The following is an 18,017-nucleotide window of genomic DNA, read 5'->3' as shown; positions in this document are numbered from 1 at the left end:
CCATGGTAGTAGCAAAACGGGTAGCATAGTCCGCTGCCACGGCAATCCACTTGTTCTCGGAGGTTGAAAAGAGTAGGCACCAAGAAGGTCCATCTCTACTCGGTAGAACGGTTCGCTCGGCACGTCGAGGGCCTGGAATAGACCAGCCGCTGCTGTTGTTAACCTTTTTTGTCGTTGGCAGGGGTCACAAGCACTGACGTAGCGGAGAACCGACCTATATAGGCCAGGCAAGAAGAAGCGCCACCTGACACGGCCATAGGTGCATGTCAAGCCTAGATGACCTGCAGTAGGTGCATAGTGCAGTTGATGGAGCACAGACCGTCGAAGGTGTTCCCAAACGACCAGGAGTAAAGCAGGGCCGTAAGAGCGAAAGTTGCGGCAGTTAAGCACACCATCTTAGACTATGTATCCCTGCAGCGAAGGATCGTGTGCCGATGAGCGTAGGTTATCCGTGATGGCCCATAAGGTGTTGTCATAACGCTGTTCATCCTCAATATGAGTCAAATCAGAAATAGCCAGGACGCAGGCGTCGGCGTCATGGGCAGGAGAACCAGGTGGATCGACTGGATGGCGAGACAAGCAGTCCGCATCTTGATGTCTACGACAAGATTTGTAGGATACAGTAAAGCAGAATTCTTGTAAGGTAAAAGCCCAGCACCCTGAGCGTCCCGTGGGATCCTTTAAGGAGGAGAGCCAGCAAAGGGCGTGGTGATCGGTGACAAGTGTGAACGGCCTCCCGTAGAAGTAGGGACGGAGTTTTCCTACGGCCCTTACAAGAGCAAGACATTCGCGCTACGTGATAGCGTAGTTCTGCTCTGATGACGAGGGAAGACGGCTGGCATAAGCAATGGCTTGGTCGCCGTTTGCTTGTCGTTGCGCTAAAACAGCTCCAATGCCGTGTCCAGTCTCATCTGTACGGACTTCAGTGGGTGCCACCGGGTCGAAATGTCCCAGAATGGGAGAAGCAGCGAGTATTTGTGTGAGCGTTTGGAAGGCTTCCGTTTGTTCTGGGCACCACGAGAAGGTAGCGGTCTTGCGGAGATGAGTGAGTGGCCGGGCGATAGTCGAGAAATTTTTAATGAAGCGGTCAAAGTATGAACACAAGCCTACGAAGCTTCGGACGTCTTTGGAGGAGCGAGGTTGAGGACGCTCTCTGACAGCTTGAAGCTTTTCAGGGTCGAGGCGGACTCCAGTGGCGTCAACTAGATAGCCGAGTACTGTGATCTCGTGACGCCCGAAGCGGCACTTCTTGGAATTCAGCTGCATTCCTGCTCGCCGGAAAACGTCAAGGATCGCCGAAAGTCGTTCCAGATGGCTTTCAAATGTGGGCGAGAAAACGACGACGTCATCAAGGCAACAGAGAGAAGCCATGGTACAGGAAGTCCATCATCCGCTCGAACGTGGCTGGCACGTTACATAAGCTGAACGGCATTACTTTAAACTGGTAAAGACCATCCGGCGTTACGAATGCTGTTTTTTTGTTATCGAGCTCATCAACCGCAATCTGCCAGTATCTAATACGGAGATCTATGGAAAAGAAATACTTGGCGCCGTGGAGGCAATACAACGCGTCGTCAATGCGAGGAAGAGGGTACACGTCTTTAGTAGCAACTTTGCTGAGTTGACGATAGTTTACGCAAAACTGCCATGTACCACCCTTCTTGACCAAGATAACCGGGGATGCCCATTGACTAGTGAAGGCCCATTAATGTCATTGAGAAGCATCTGGTCCACTTCCACTTGTATATCTTGGCGTTCCCCATAGACACCCGGCAAGGCCGTCTGGGTACGGGATTGGCATCCCTTGAGTTGATACGATGCTGAATAGCAGTGGCCTGCCCCAGGGGGCGATCGTCAACGTAGAAAATGTCTCAACAATGTGAATAAATCACGAGGTTTCCTGCGTGTACAGTTGGCAGATCGGCAGCTATCATGGGTTCGAGATCTAGCGGCAGAGGTGCAGTGGGATTGGCCTCGCACGGACCGTCTAGGCTGGTGACATCGGCTAATGCACTCACCTGACACTGTGAATTTGTCCATAGCGTAGCTGCCGATATTCCTTTTGGGATAACGTGAGGCGTATAGCCGAAATTTGTGAACGGCATTCGGACGCGACCATCCACAATCGTTATGACAGCGTGTGGCGTTTTCACAATGCGGGCGAAGAGTACGTCAACAAGAGGCCAAGCGAGGTAATCGCACTCGGGTACAAGGGGGTACAGTTGCAAGGACACAAGTGTAATGGCTAGGGGCGGTAAACGAACGTTCGCTAAGGAACAGAAGTAGGGGTACCGGGATCGATACCCCGCACTACCACCAAAATGTTACGTGGTAGCCGGACAAAGTTCAGACGAACAATGCGATGGGGTGAATCTATTTATTCACATTATGTACTATCGGCGTCACATAAAACGCGAACACAAAAATATGCACCTTGACACACAAATAGCGCTATTTCTTTCCATGCAAGCCGAAATGCCGTGTGGATTAGTTACGAAAACAAAGTTTGGAAACGTTTATTTCCAAACATGCCAATAGCAAGCCATTATCTGAACTCTATGAACAGCATTTTTCAATTTTACACGCACGTTTTGGTTCATAATTCCGTGTTCCCGTTTCATTTGACGCCGATAGTACAATACGGCCATGACAGAGCTCGCGCATGGTGCGCGCCAGGCACTTCATTGTTGTCGTCGTCGTCGTCGTTGGTTCAAGGAGCTGTGAGGCATTGCCCACCTTAGTCGCATAACATCAACCCTAGTTCGAGGACGACCGACCTGGTCGTGGCCGAGGCAACACGAGGATTGCGATGAGGATGAGCGATGCGATGACAAGGTACAGTGAAGATATGGCTGCCACCACAGATGAAGATGACGTCTCTGTTGATGCCTGGCCACACAGAAACGATGTCTTCAAGGCAGACACGAACTGTCTGCGGAATTCGAACCACGTCGGACGAAAGGAAGGGCTGGGAACACGGCGTCTTCTTTGGTCTGTTCTCGGCTTGCATCGGCTGGTCTTCAGTGGCTGCACACGGGCTGGGGACAAAGGGCGGGGGACGTGGTCGAATGCAAGTCGCAGTGGGCTGGGGCTGCCCGGCATGGCCGACGGTCCCTCGACGATTTTGCCCAAGGCCGAGACGATGCGATGCAGAGGCCAGGTTGGGGACGATCCCGCTCACTCCAACAAAAGGTTACGGGGAAGGTATTGTATTCACATAGGTGGAAGGAGGAAGCCAAAGGATGAAGCCAGAGCAGAGCGTCCAGATCAACGCACCAAGCGAATCTAGTCCGGTCGTCATCGGCTGCCTGTTCCAGCAGCTCAGCACTCATCAGCCCCATAAACACTGACGCATACCCGTCGGCTCAGTACAGAGCCCAGCACCCTCGTCACAATATCACCAACACGTCTTGCACAATACCAGTGTTGTAAGGTAAAATGAAGTCAGTTTCTTTTTTTGCTCTACCATCGGGATTTTTTATGTGCGTATCCTGTTCGTTTATTTGTAGAAGAATGTGTTCATTAGGTGTGGATTATGTCTCTCCGCAAATCGCACCAGTGTATCTCCCCGGTTGTTGCGACTGTCTATTATAAAGTTTCCTACTGACCCTCCTCCGAATTGCTTCTTACCGACATTTGTGTTAAAGTCATCGATCACAATTTAGACCTATGTGGTTTTCTTATTTAGTAATTAAACAGCCTCGTAAAACCAATGTATGGCTTCATCATATTCGGTGGTTGTTGGCGCATACGTCTACACTATTTTTAACCTGTGAAGCTTGTTTAGCCTGATCACAACACCTGCGAGTCTTGCGTCAATTCTGCAGAATTCTTCTACCTTGCCTGCTAATTCTTTATGAATTACGAATCTCACTTGGTGTTCTTTCTTATCATGGATTCCTGTGTAGCAGAAAATATGCCCTCTAGACAGCCGCTTAAACCCTCTCCTGTTCTTCTCACTTCGCTCAAACCTATGACATTTCATTTAACGTCTTAGTAGCACACCTAAGCTTCCCTCGCTAGACTGGGTTCGTGCCTTGAACGTCACCAGGGTGAGGTTCGAAAGGTGTCCTGTCCGAACCCAGAAATTTTTAGCACTTTGTGGTGTAGCTCTGTGCTACCCACGGCGTATTTGGGTGCTCTACAGCTGCTAGGGACTGAAGACCGAAATTTGCTTTGGCAAGTCATAGGAGGTGTAGGCCAAATACCACACCATGAAAGTCGATGGGTGGACGGCATACCGTCTCGTCAGGTAGCATACTACAAAACAATAAACACAGGTCACTGAATAAGTAAAAAACAAATTGACGCTTCGGGAGCGCTACGCCTCCCTCGTTAACAGTGAAAACGGCCATCTGAAGACGCCGAATTGTATAGCCCCCAGTAATCTTTTAGGAGATTTGGAGTAGTCAGGATTCACGCAGCCGTCCGTCCTGTTGATTGTATGCGGAGTTCTCTGAATAATCAAGGACTCCAAATTCAGGCGTGCAGATATGTTGAGTTCCGTCGTCAATATCTTGGAATGTTCCCAGTTTATCGCATGTTGAGTATTCGCCACGAGTTCCGCAATGGCGTTGGAGACCACGTTTTTCTTTTGCACGTCTTACTGGTGTTGCTTTATGCCTTTGCAAAAATTACCGGATTCGCCTATGTATACTGCTGGGCATTCGGCGCAAGCTTTCCAATCAACAACACCAGGAATTTTGCAACGCGGAAGCCGGTCTTTCACATTCACGAGCTCATTGCGCAGCTTGCTTGTTGGTGCGTGCGCCAGTTGCAAATTGTGCTTTCGGAAAACACGTGCCAGGGCCTCACTGATCCCAGGTACAGATGGCACCACGGCGCGTTTTGGCTTCTCTGTGTTCTGGCTTGTAACATTTTCCTCTAGTAGAGGGCGCTCCGGAACCATTATTCTCTGCGTATTTCTCATGAACGAAAAAGGGTAGCTGCTCTTCTTAAGGTCCCTTTCAATTGTTGCCAATTCCTTCTGGAGCACAACTTCATCGGAGCAGGTTCGTCTGGCCCGATTTGATAATGCCATGACAACTGACCGCTTTTGACTGATAGGGTGTGCTGACTTGAAGTTCAGGTACCTTCCAGAATGGGTCGGGTTCCGGTAAACACAGAAAGTAAGACCTTCAGCCGTACGAGAAAGGATGGCGTCCAAAAAAGGAAGTAAGCCACTGGCCTCCTCTTCAACAGTAAATTGAATTGAAGGCTACACACCATAAATTGTTCCAGGAATCGTTGAACGTGCCTCCGGTCCAGGACGTAGAAGGAGTCATCCACATACCTGAGAAACAGTTTTTGCCATGGCTGGAAATTATCTAATGCCTTGGGTTCTATGGCCTCCATTGCGAGGTTTGCCGTCGTCACGGATATTGAGGCACCCCATCGCTGTCCCGAAAGTCAGCTGGTAGAAATCACCGTTGTAGCTAAAGTAAGTGTTTTCCAGGTAGAAACGAAGCAGCTGGCATAGTTCCGTCACGTCAAAAGGGGTCCTTTTTTCTAGCGATGGATCCTCGCTTAGACGTTGCCTGCAAGTTTCAATTGCCAGGTCAACCGGAACGCTTGTGAATGCAACATATCTGCACGCCTGCATCTGGAGTCCTTGATTATTCAGACAACTCTGCACACAATCAACAGGACGGGCGGCTGCATGAATCCTTACTACTTCAAATCTCTTTAAAGATCACTGGGGGCTATATAATTCGGCCTCTTCCAGAGGCCGTTTCCATTGTGAACAAGATGCCGTAGCGCTCCCGAAACGTCAATTTATTTTTGGCTTGGTCAGTGACCTGTGTTTCTTGTTTTGTGCCACACCATGGCGACCAGGTCTTTTTTCTGGTGAGGGAGTGTTGAATGCGTACCAAAGAGCCTTCCCACCGTGGTTGACTTAACTAATTTAGCCACTCAAGAATTCGAGGTGAGGGTTGCTTCCGGAACATACAGCACTCCATACCCCCTTTGCTTGGGCTGAGCGAACTAGACGGGTACACAACTATATCTGGAATATTGAGAATCCCCGTACTGCGGGGCCCGTTGCTTGGGGAGGAATACGTGACGCCAGATTAATTTGTTTCGAAGGGCTGTTTCTACTGTGCGCTCTGGCCACTACATGTGATAAAAACAGCCAATGACCTGCATTTTTATTGCTAGTTTTACATTCACGACACTCCATGCAGTGCGTGCTCGCTAAAGCACAAAAACACATACAAAAAGTAAAACAGCTATTGGGTATTAATACGTCTATGCACGTAAGTGTCGAATACATCTCGACTTACGACACTTTCGTGCAGCTGCGCTAATGGGAATAAGAAACTACGGTTTCTAACGAACTGTCAACAAGCTATACCTGGGATAACTTGAATTTCACCCGGCGGCCACTGTGGGTTGGGAAGAAAAGCGTGGCACCCCGTCGTCTGCACGTGAAAGCACCACTACAGCGTTCACTGTGGCCAGGCGATTTACACCCAAATAAATTTGGTCTGCCTATTTCACTGTATGGTTGGCGGTCTACCCCTTGATTGCGTGTCCGACCAATCTTAAAAGAACATTTTAACGAGAGGTTTTCATATGCAAATATTTCCGGTCAATAAAGAAAAACACATCATAATTGTCAACATTGTTAAGAAAAAAAGATGAGGCATATTTGCGCCACACTTCACAACATAAGGGGTATGGGTAATCGTCTTAAAAAATACATGGATGCTAGGTTTTGTAAAATAAATATGGAGGATTGCGAATTCACAACACGTTTTGAAGCTAAATATAACAAGCGCTTTTGGCGGTGCTCGTGCACGTGGCGGAATTCCAAGAAGTCACCCGAGGACAAAAGGTTTCAGAAGATGGCGCACGAGCATTTGGATGAGCTAAACTTGAGTTTGACGGGAGGAAGGCTGAACAGTGTTTATCGTGAAAGGTGCAAGATGGCGTAACAAAAGTGTGACCAGTGAGGGGAGAGAGGACAGGTATTTGCGCGACAGCAGCGGCTTGGGACTATGTTCTTTCCACGAATCTTGCTGTGAAGTAATAAGAGATGAAGTCATTTTTTATCCAAAATAATACTTCCTGAGCATTACGAACTAGCCTAGTAGAACGGCGTTCATACTCAAAATGTTTTTTCATTGAATCGTATAAACGAGAGATTTTTTTTGCAAAACGTAGAGTTCACATAGTACAAGTTCCTCAGTACACGCACCATTGGTGGTTAATAGGTTGTTTTAATGCCTTTGGACTGGTTTTACAAGCACTGCTTTTGACTTCCACAGGAGTGCTTCTCAAGAAAATCATGACGATGCTCTACTTAGGTGCTGGTTTGGAACGATGTAACTTAGGTAAATCTGAAAAAGAAAACTTACGTGTGCTATTGGTAGCGCATACTAACAGATTTTTACAGAATCAGAATGGACGGCATTAACAACTAAACAGTGAAAAATTCCTTATGAGCGTTAAATCTGTAAATCTTTACCATTAGCTGTGCTTACACCGGTCACAGGAAATCGGCCATTAAAACCACTTACGTCTACGCCTCCTTTGTTTAGACGCAAGCAGCAAGAACAGTGTTTGAATGAGTGAAAGAATGTATTTTTATTGCCAGCTATATACATTTACGTACAGATATGTACGTATAAAGTGTCGGGATCCGGGGGAAAAGCCATACTAGACAGCTTGACTAGCCGTTTCCCCAATCACATATCTTATCTGAAGTGATACGAGAGGCTTGTGTCATAAATAACAATGAGTCAGAAACACAGACTCAGCGTGGCGTTTCACCCAGAGGCTGCGTAACTTGGACGATGCGCGCTTAACTGGGACGTCATTTCAGACACGCAGGGAAATTGTTTTTAAGTTAAAGTTTTATTGTTCTCATTGATGGCGTCTGTAACGGGATATTGCCGAAGTGAAAGAAAAAACACTTCCGGTGTTTTTTGAAAATCGAACCTCAGTTCCTCACCTTATGAAGCCGGCGTCTATTCCATTGCTCCATTTCGATATCGTGGCAGCGGTTCAGAAAATGTAAACAACCACAGAAATCATCATGAGGAAGTTTCGCGTTCAAAAATCGTCGTCGTTTGACGGGGGTACGTGATTTTTGGTTTTCTGTAAGCGCCCCCCCCCCCACAAGACAGCCTTTGTTCTCCTCTGTACAGTCGACCGGCGTAAAAATTACAGTGGGAGTAGACCTTTGGCGGAACAAGCACATGGGGGTGTAGAAGCCTTATTTCATGCGAAACATCTAAACATGCAGTGACTGTACACAAAGGAAGGATGCCTCCTAAATTTATGCCGAGATTTTCGCTTTCCCTGATTTTATTAGCTTTACTTGTACTGTGCTTGTAAGAGGCAGCAGGAGCTGCTGAATCAGTGTCTGCTTGTATTCTCGTATTCTTTCCACTGTGTAAGTAGAGTATTGCTTTTGTGCAGAAATGGACCTAAGAGTAGCAAAAGGAAGGAAAGTATATTATTTTTATATATTATAACTTAGGAAGTATTTTTATAGCAGACCATATCCACTGTTCGACTCATCTATCAATATGCAGCCAACAGTGATAGTACTTTGCCGTACTCTTTTTTTTCAGGGCAAGCACTTGCCTAATCAGCGGTACTACATATCATTGTGAAGGAAGCGTAAGTGTTTTTCGAGCATATTATTTGTCGTTAACCGCTACACAATTTAGAGTACTGGTTTCAATAACCTGCAGCTGTGCCATTATGGGGTAATTACAATAGGTTGGCTTCCTTAGTAGAGGGGGGGTTTACGTTTGCTGATACATTTCCGCTGTATCACTCCCGCAACGAACAGTGTAGCTTTTGTCGTACTAAACACTTCCCAAAGCGTGACACTCTCACTGCTAAATACTCTTCAAGGATAACTGCAGAAACACATTATCTAAAAGGTATTTGGAATCACACAACCGGACACGACCAGACACACGAAAGCACACGATCCTATTCTGTGCAATCGAGGGTCCCAATTCCGGAGCGTGTAGGAAGCCACTGCAGATCCATGCGGTACCTAATGTGAACAGCTTGCGTTAGAAAATATTGATTTTTGTTAAATCGCTTGTTCTTTTTGTGCCGATGTTAAAGGGACCCTGCAGCACTTACCGTGACTACGGAGAATGAATTTTCCGGTAAATTCTTTTGTCCCAGCAATCACTTCCCGTAAGAGTTATAAAAATAGTTCACTATCACCGAAACTACACGCATTGGAAATCGCGTAGTTTCGGCGTAGTCTCAACTCAACCGCGGACAACGCAACCAAAATGCACGCTCTCTCCCGGTGAATAGAGAAGCTGGTGTACTCCCTTCGGAGGCCTTCGATATATCACAGGCAGGGGAGTTTTCTTCCTTTTCTCCGCAGCTTGGAGGGTTTTACTTCAGGTATTTTGCAACCAAAAGGCAGCCATGGCTGCCTGTTCTCAAGAGCGCGCTCAGGCTGGTAGGGTGTTTATGAAGCAATAAAGGTTTGTGTTCGACTGGTCTAGTTAAAGGTAAAGTACTGATGTCGTCCCTCATATTGCGCGCGCAATCAAAACCCAAACGAGACGCCGAAACTGAGCTTGCATGTTCAGGAATAAAAGAGGTTGGTAGACAGCGCCGACAACGGTAGATTGTCTGAGGAAATGTGAGGAATGAGCTGTGAAGTTGACTGGGGACAGCCAATAGTACACTTAGGGCAGAAATGACACAATTTAGGCCGTCCTAATTGTGGACAATGAGGAAAATTGAAAATAGAGTGGTTGGTGTTCCTGTGGCATTTACAGCAGTTTGCGCGCTCTGCTCGACGTGCACTTGTAATATTTGGCTTCGGGATTCCTTGCCGTGTAATCTAAACATAGGTCAGGTTTATTTGCACTGCTTCAAGAGTGTTACAGTGTACCTTCAAGGCCCCATGAAGAGAAAATACAACTTGTTTAGTTTGAAAGAACTAGGATTCAGTATCTCACTCAGCTCCATTACAGCCAAAAAAGATGTTTTTTTACGAAAAAAAGCAAGAAGTATTTAGAAACTTCAAAATTTTGCGCCACAGTGACGCGTTATGAGCAATAATGACGTCATACGGGTAACAATAAAACATAATCTTCAGAGAGAGAGAGAGAGAGAGAGAGAGAACCCCTTTAATGAAAGCTGAAGAGGTCAGCCCCACTAACGGTAGGGCTTGCTACTCCACATGGGGTGAATACAGTGAAGTGACAGCGAAAAATACAGAGAAAAAGGAAAGGAAAGAAATGGGAGTAAGAGAAATGCACACATATACAAATTGTACATGCTCAGAAAGTTCACATAACCTTTTCTAGCCCTGTTTCCGCATGAAATCTAAGCAGTGTTTTTGTACCCAGCACTGATTCCTCACGATTTCGCCAGGGTCCGTTCGTTCACAGTACATTAGCATTCAAGTGATGGAGTGAAATAGAATTAGAGGTCCCATTACAGACGTCTAGGCATATCTCGTCGCGACAGGTCAGTTAGGCAGCCGCCAATCGCACAAACGAGGCTCCGTGACGTCATAGAGAAGTTGGGAGAAATTGGCTAGAGGTCGCGACTGCTTCACACATTTTCTTTATTATCTGCGTTGTTTTTCGAAGATTGCGATAATATTGGTATCATTGTTATCGGGACTAAGCAGTTTTTTTCTAATAAACCGAACTTGTATTTTGTCTTCATGACTCATTTAACGTATCGGGTTGTGACCTATAATGTTTAATGATAGCTCATATATCTTGAGGATGGCGCCGGATTTACGTAAACGCGGGACGCAGTCCAACATGCGAGGAAATCTTGTAAATTACTTGCGGCTAAGTGGTCCGCATATGGCAGTGAGTGATGCAGGCCGTCCAAGAAGTAAGAAGTGACCCGAGAAAGGACGGGAGAAGAGGCTGGAGCGTGAGACTGAGGGCAAATCATGCGTCATTTCGGAGTCGCGGGCGGCAACTGGTGGATCCCAACCCTTGCCCACCACAAGGCGTGGTTGAGTGCGTAGTTCTAACATTGCCTAGAAAAAGTGAAAAAGCAATCTGCTCTCTTTTGTGGTTTCCGCAAAGTAGGTAGCCTTAGGAAAGGCTAGAAATTCTCAGTGCTTTGGCCTATGCCTCCCCAGGATTTCATTTTTTTTCGCGACCAGCCCTGGCATTAAAGTTATGCTTCTAAGCTGCGGGTATGTATGTATGTATGCATGTATGTATGTATGTATGTATGTATGTATGTATGAATGTATGTATGTATGTATGTATGTATGTATGTATGTATGTATGTATGTATGTATGTATGTATGTATGTATGTATGTATGTATGTATGTATGTGTGTATGTATGTATGTATGTATGTATGTATGTATGTATGTATGTATGTATGTGTGTATGTATGTATGTATGTATGTATGTATGTATGTGTATGTATGTATGTATGTATGTATGTATGTATGTATGTATGTATGTATGTATGTATGTATGTATGTACGTACTTCGGTACGTGCTCGGGCATTGGCATGTGTGTAGTAGTTCGGTTGGCTATTTGTGGAAAAGCCAGCTGTGGTGGCACTGCGCAATTCACAGGGTTTGCGCTTGCTGAATTCGAAGGCTTTGAAATAAAATGTTATAACTTAAAACGGGGACTGGTTCCGAAAAATTGTTTTCGACATTGGATGAATCGCCCTCAGAAACTGGGAACGGTTTTTAAGGGGCACAAAATGCATTTCTTCCGGCATATATAAGGATTGCTAAAAACCAAGTTTGACAAAAGTGTAAAAAATAGCCATGCCCGGTTTCACCACTGCAACGATCACTGACACTATATAGCTAACTATTTGGCGCCTTCTACATTGCCTACACCTTAAAGGATCCTCTCCGAGGAACCGCTAGCTGGAAGTGTAGCATGACGGCTAAATTCTTCGTGAGCATAGAAACATCTCTACAAACTTCATTGCTAAAGTTTTGAGTGGTGCATTACAAAAGTCAAGAAGAACCATTTATTTGGGGAATTCAGTGGCGATGGGGAATTTACACGGCACTAGGAATCCGATTAGAGCCTTTGCAGAGTTTTCGAATAATCGTATTAAAGCGATGACACCGGGGCAGCTGTTTCTTGGAGCATGCAGAATCATTTGTAAATGCTATACACGTCGTGCGATGTGAAAGATCGGGGTACCGACTATGTGTGATTGACAGAAGTATATCCTGAAGACTGCGGAGATAGAGTTCCAGCTTATTTTCTTGAGCAGAGGGTCATTACGACGTCCGACGAGCGTGGAGCGACCAGCGTCCACGGTGGACGTCAATCACCCGACGTAGGCCAAACCCACTGTAGACACCATCGGGAGTTAACAGCACCATGAGGTGACTTGCTGACAAGCACTGCTTAATTTGCTGCAATGTTACCTCGACGTGGTTTCTGCACACGCTGGTTGTGCGCGTGTAGTAGTGCTTACACGTTTGCCTTCGTTGTTCCTTCCAACTTTTCTTTCTGAATAAACCGGTGATTCATTCTCATGGGAGGCGGCGCTACCTCATCGGGCATATTAGGGCTGGTGAACGTTTTACGCTTCAAGGGGGTTCCATAACGTCTGGTTTGCGCGGTGTTGTGCGGCACATCGGGGTTTGGGGCCGTGTGCTACACCTGCGAGCAGGCTTCAGCAGGAATGGCACCCTTGGTCCGAGGCTCCAATGACCTCTGCTGCATTGCGTACCCACTTCACGAGGCTAGCTTAGTATTAGCAGTCGTCACTAACCAGTGGTGCCTCCCGTTGCCCCGCAATAATGTTTTTATCTTGGGGCTGCCATTGTGTTTTAAATACCATGTGGGATATAGAAAAAAAGATTTTCTATTGCACCATTGCCCGTGTCTGCTTACTTTCTGGGGTAAATTGTGCCCAAACGTTCAAGTAAGGGAATGTGCCCGGTCGCAGCTGTGGCCAATCATTCCTTGTAGACTGATGTGCGTTGTCCGTGGTCCGAATATTCACTGCTTTGTCGTATATCCTCGAGATAACAACTCCGCCTAGAAGTAATCTGCTGCACTCGTGAGCCCCAGTGCCCACCAGAACTTGTATTGGGTCCTATCTAATTGTTTAAGGTATAGTGCTACGCCGCCTTTTGCTTCAATGAGAATCCCTAATGTGTTGTGGTTTGGTCTACCGTTCGGAGAAAGTCTGCATGCCTCCTGGAAGTTACGAAACATTGTAAAAAATCAGCCGTCGCAGAATTGTTTGGCCAATACCAAGGAGGTAGCGAGGTGTCCGGCTTCAATTATTGTATTGCGACTTAGCGAGCCACAGGAACTCTCATCAAGCCACGAGTTAACGAGTCAGCCAACCTGAGCCGTTTCCTTACATCTTCTATTGCTGCATACACGCGTACAGTGTTGTTTTTTGGAGTAGAACGTGCTGATTGTAAAATCCACTGACGCTTGCCGCCTTTCGTGATGGAGCTTGGCGTCCGCGTTTGCTTGACGGGGTGACGTGGACCTTCCGACGGCTATTGTAGAATATCTCCGCTGTTATGAAAATCTCCATTATTGTTGGGTGCAGTCATGCCGCCTGATGTACCAGCGTCCTACCTGTTGAGGACTGCATCAGCCTCTCTGTGTATGGGCGTAAAGGTAGGCTTCAATAATTTCTGTGTGTGGTGGTCTTCCAAGGCCACTAGCTCTTATGTTTACTTTCACTCACAACTGTAGCAGGATTGCTGTCCTACACGTCTTTCTTAAACATATTGTAGCGCGAGCTACACTGGCCGAAGTCGAGCAGTTTCGCATGGTTCCTAGACAGCCGTGCTCCGCAAGGAAGGCATGGGGCGGCCCGGTTCACTTGATTATGCGAAGGGTTTCCGGGCGTGGAACCGATGGCTCGGGCGTCGCAGCAACGTGCGCCTGTGGAACCAGCTTAGCTCTAGGGCAATTGGTTACAGTAAGCCAGAGCCGCTTGATAAGTATACATGGGTCACATAATGCGTATACCGCGTTTGCGTCATTGAACCAGCCGTAGGCATTATAATCAAGCTAATCCTAGACAACCAGGAACGCTAAGCATAACCAGCTGAACCTTAAATCACGCTACTTATATCCTGGCATAGCCGAGCTAAGCCACTGATAACTTTTTTGTAACGGTTCCTCTCTTTTACACTTCATGCTCTGGTAGGTCAGTGTTTATTTCTTACCACTAACTTCCAAGCTGTCCACGAGAATATGCCCCCGCATGGGGCACCTTGAGCAATCTTATTGACGGTGTTGGCGACACCGCGGACCCCGATTCCCCAAACATAGGCTGGATTCAACCGTGGCGATGTGTTTTAGGTGAAGGGCAGAAACTTCAAACGGTGGCCGTCGGAGACCAGTGTTGAGGAGAGAAGAAGACGACGAGCTTTTTTTGCACTATTATCATCATTGGCGATAGGGGAGACGCAGAGTTGGAATAACATGTGTTCTGGGCGGTGCCATGGCCCCCAGTTCCTCAACATTTGGTGCCGTAAAACCCGAGAGGAACGGCCCAGTGGACTGCATGACGGCGCAGCGCACCTTCAAGGCTTGCAAGGCCTGGGAAACCACGTACGCTGAAAACCCTCTACGAATCCGCCCAGCAAAAACATATCCTCCTCGTACAGCTCGACAATCAGGTCAGAAACCTATTGGATATTGATGATTACACGAAGGAATATGAAGAATCTGATTTACACCTCAGAAGAACTTTTCAAAATAATTTCCTATTTCGAGACATGTTATCAAAAAATTGCTAGGTTTGCACAACCCCGCAAGACAGTAAAGGCAAGGCTTCGTGGAGACCCCCTGAAAATGTCACTAAAGTTGGATCCCTCAGAATGACCCGCAGCGTTCCACTCGCCTATCCAGTTACCTTTGAAGAACCCTTTGTCCATTCCAACGAAGCTCTGACAGTAGCGACTCTGGAGGCAGCCACTAAGTCTTCAGTATGCGTCGCAACCTCAGCATCTTGTGTCGCTCTGCAGCCGCTGAGCGAGCTCCTACTACAGGGAAATGAAGAGGCCGACGACCTAGGAACAGAACTCGTCGAGTGTGTGAAGGAGCATTAAGCTCTGCCTCTACTGGATTAGATAGGTGCCTTCGTGAACACCGGGTCAAATCATCGCAGGACAATATGACCCGGTGATCTTGATCAAAGCTTGATCACAGGGACACAAGACAACGTAGGGCTGGCCGACTTGAGGTTCAGATGGTAACTACAGCTGAATCCAAACAACAAAAAGGGGACTTATTCCCTCAAAGGAGTGGTATTACTCGTTTACTTTTACCGAAGGAAACGTTGACCGAATAACCAGGAACCGACCTATAGGTGACAAGTGCAGTGACAGAGGCACCAGGTACCCCAGTAAACCTGGTGTTGCCAGGAACATGGACCCAGGATAGCCCGTTATTTAGCCAATACCACCGGACAGAGCGTTGATGGGCTTCCGTTTCCCGCGTTCAACAGAGCAGTTACTAGGAAGCGACACCACAGCTCAAAGCTTCGTTGGAGAAGGAAGTGACGGAAGACCCGGGACCGACCGGACGAAACGATCACAACAAGAATGCTGAACTGGGCCTCATTTAGTGTAGTTGTGGTTCTTCTACAGATTCTCTGGATGTCTGCACAAGAACCATTGTCGCGGGTGGGAATATGTTGATGAAAGAGAACTAGGAAGAGCATAGGACAATCCCCATCGTAAGCGAGTGGAAGACGGTGTGAATAAAAGCTTTCTGAGCGGTGCGATGGCCCGGAGCCCAGTTCCTCAACACAGCACTCAATTTATCTGTATAGATGATGGAATTGGGAAATTGATTTTCAAGAATGTGTCGTACAATCAGTAACATTGCATAAGCTTCTGCGGAAAAAATGGTTGTGTGCATCCTCATGGTTCCGGCTGCATTGAAATTTGGACCATTGGCAGCGCATGAAGCCATTGTGGAGAGTATAGAAGCGTCACTGTAAAATTCTGCACATGTGTATTTGAACTGCAAGGACAGAAAGTGCTGCAGTATTGCAGCTCGCGGTACCCGATTTTTGCCAAGTTTTATAAAAGAAAGGTCGGAGGACACACGATGAACTTTTCAAGGAGGTAAAATCTCTGAAAACGAAGATCTGTACACACCTAAAAACAAAGCGCTGAGATTCGAGGCTCGCTCTCTCATTCTAAGTGAAAAGGGCAGAGGAACAATTGGGTGATTTACAAAAAGCAGAGATGTGGATTTATTGTTAAAGACAGGACCAAATGGATAGTTATTCAGTGATAAAATTTTAAAGCATAAAACAAGTTCATGTACGTTCGTTGGTTCTCAAGGCTGGTTCTCGACATACACTCTCGACAGGGCTAGTGCCAATAGCACCCGATGCGAGATGAAACCCCAAGTGTAGCACTAGGTAAAAAAACATTCGCAACGCGGTTTTAGTTTCCGACCCATATACCACACTGCCGTAGTCCAAACGAGACCCAACCAAAGCAGTATACAAGAGCTGCAGGAGTTCTTTGTCGAGCCATAGGATTGGCGGGAGAGAACCTTAAGGATATTCATTGTTTCGAGACATTTATGCTTGAGGTCCTTGATGTGGGGAATAAATTTGAGTTTGTGGTCAAACACATCACCCAAGAACTTGTGCTTCTTGTTAACAGGAAGCAACACACCATTAAGAGAAATGTCTGGGTCCGGATGAACCCCGCGCTTCCTGGAGAACACAGCACAGGAATTTTCGCAGGATTCAATTTTGAACCATTTTTTGTCTGCCCAGGCGGCAAGTTTCTTGACACTAAACTGAACTTGACGTTCGCAGATTGACATATTGCATGATTTATAGGGTATCTCAACGTCATCTACATACACAGAATAAGAAATTGTATGTGGTAATGGCTTTCCATGAGAGGTCATTTTAATAACGAAGACAGTGCAGCTGAGCACTCCACCTTGCGGCACGCAATTTTCTTGCACGTGAACCTTGGGGAGTGCAACAACCAACTCTCACTGGAAACGTTCTGTCTGAGAAGTAACTAACAAGGGTTACCCGAACCACCGAACAGCTGGAGGTCACTAAGTATCCCATAACGCCAAGCTGTGTCGTACGCCTTCTCGAGGTCGAAAAACGCCGTTAAACAATACTGCTTATGCACGAAGGCGTCCTTTATGTACGAGTCAAGTGGTACCAGTTGATCGTTGGTAGCTCACCCCACCCTGAAGCGTGCCTGGCAGCTCTCGAGAAGACCGTTGCACTCAAGGAAGTACACGATTCTGCGATGGATCAACTTCTCAAAGAGCTTGCACAGGCAGCTCGTCAGGGCTATAGGACGGTAACTTGAGGGGTACGACGGGTTCATTCCCTCCTTCAAGAAAGCCACTACTATGGCCTCACTCCAAGAGTTTAAAATGTGCCCCGAAAGCCATATTTTACTAAGTATATGTAGAAGTGTTTCAAGTGTGTCAGGGTGTAGAGGTTGTAACATTGTGTATGGGATGTTGTCTTAGCCTGAGCTGAGAGTTTACAAGTGCTCAGAGCAGCCCTCAGCTCATGTAGTGAAACCAGGGAGTTGTAAGAAATCTGTAATTTGTTGTTGTCGTCTAGCGACTTCTTTTCACTAGAGTAATTATACTTCAGGAAAGTGTTCATGAAGTGTGCTGAACTGGGCACGCATTGGAAGTGTTGTGCGAGTGTGTTAGCTTGCTCATCCACTGTGTCCCCTCTTGCACTGAACAGGGGCAGGCCGTGTTTCTGTTGTCATTTGAGTTTATGTATACGTGTTCATACCTTGCGTGTCGTCTGTGTATGAGTTTATGGATGGTATGAATGAGCGCCAACTATTTCTTTTTGCCTCACGGCACACACGTTTCCGAACGCCTCGGCCAGTTTGAACAAAATAAGGTTACCCGACGTTGGGTACCGACGAAGGATACCACACGCCTTGTTCTCGGCCTCTTGGGTTCTCCTACAGTCCTCACTCCACCACGGCCTCCTCTGGGGGCGCGGAGCACCAGAGGCGTGTTGAATAGACTTCTCATCGGCGTCGAGGATGTGCGCCGTG

The 18,017-nt window shown here is 46.9% G+C and overlaps 1 long non-coding RNA gene across 1 annotated transcript in view; it reads left to right on the top strand.

Annotated features, from left to right (window-relative positions):
- The window catches only part of LOC144164955 (uncharacterized), a 51,205-nt gene that overhangs the window by 6,370 nt on the left and 26,818 nt on the right, over positions 1–18,017 (top strand). The window contains exon 2 of the long non-coding RNA XR_013321268.1: positions 8,583–8,631. This is a non-coding gene — a long non-coding RNA (uncharacterized LOC144164955). The remainder of the gene's footprint in view (positions 1–8,582; positions 8,632–18,017) is intronic.

The sequence above is a fragment of the Haemaphysalis longicornis genome, unplaced genomic scaffold (assembly GCF_048455015.1).
Source record: "Haemaphysalis longicornis isolate Haplotype H1 unplaced genomic scaffold, Haemaphysalis longicornis Haplotype H1 scaffold_14, whole genome shotgun sequence".
NCBI classification, from domain to species: Eukaryota; Metazoa; Arthropoda; class Arachnida; order Ixodida; family Ixodidae; genus Haemaphysalis; species Haemaphysalis longicornis.
This window is presented reverse-complemented; position numbering and strand designations above follow the sequence as displayed.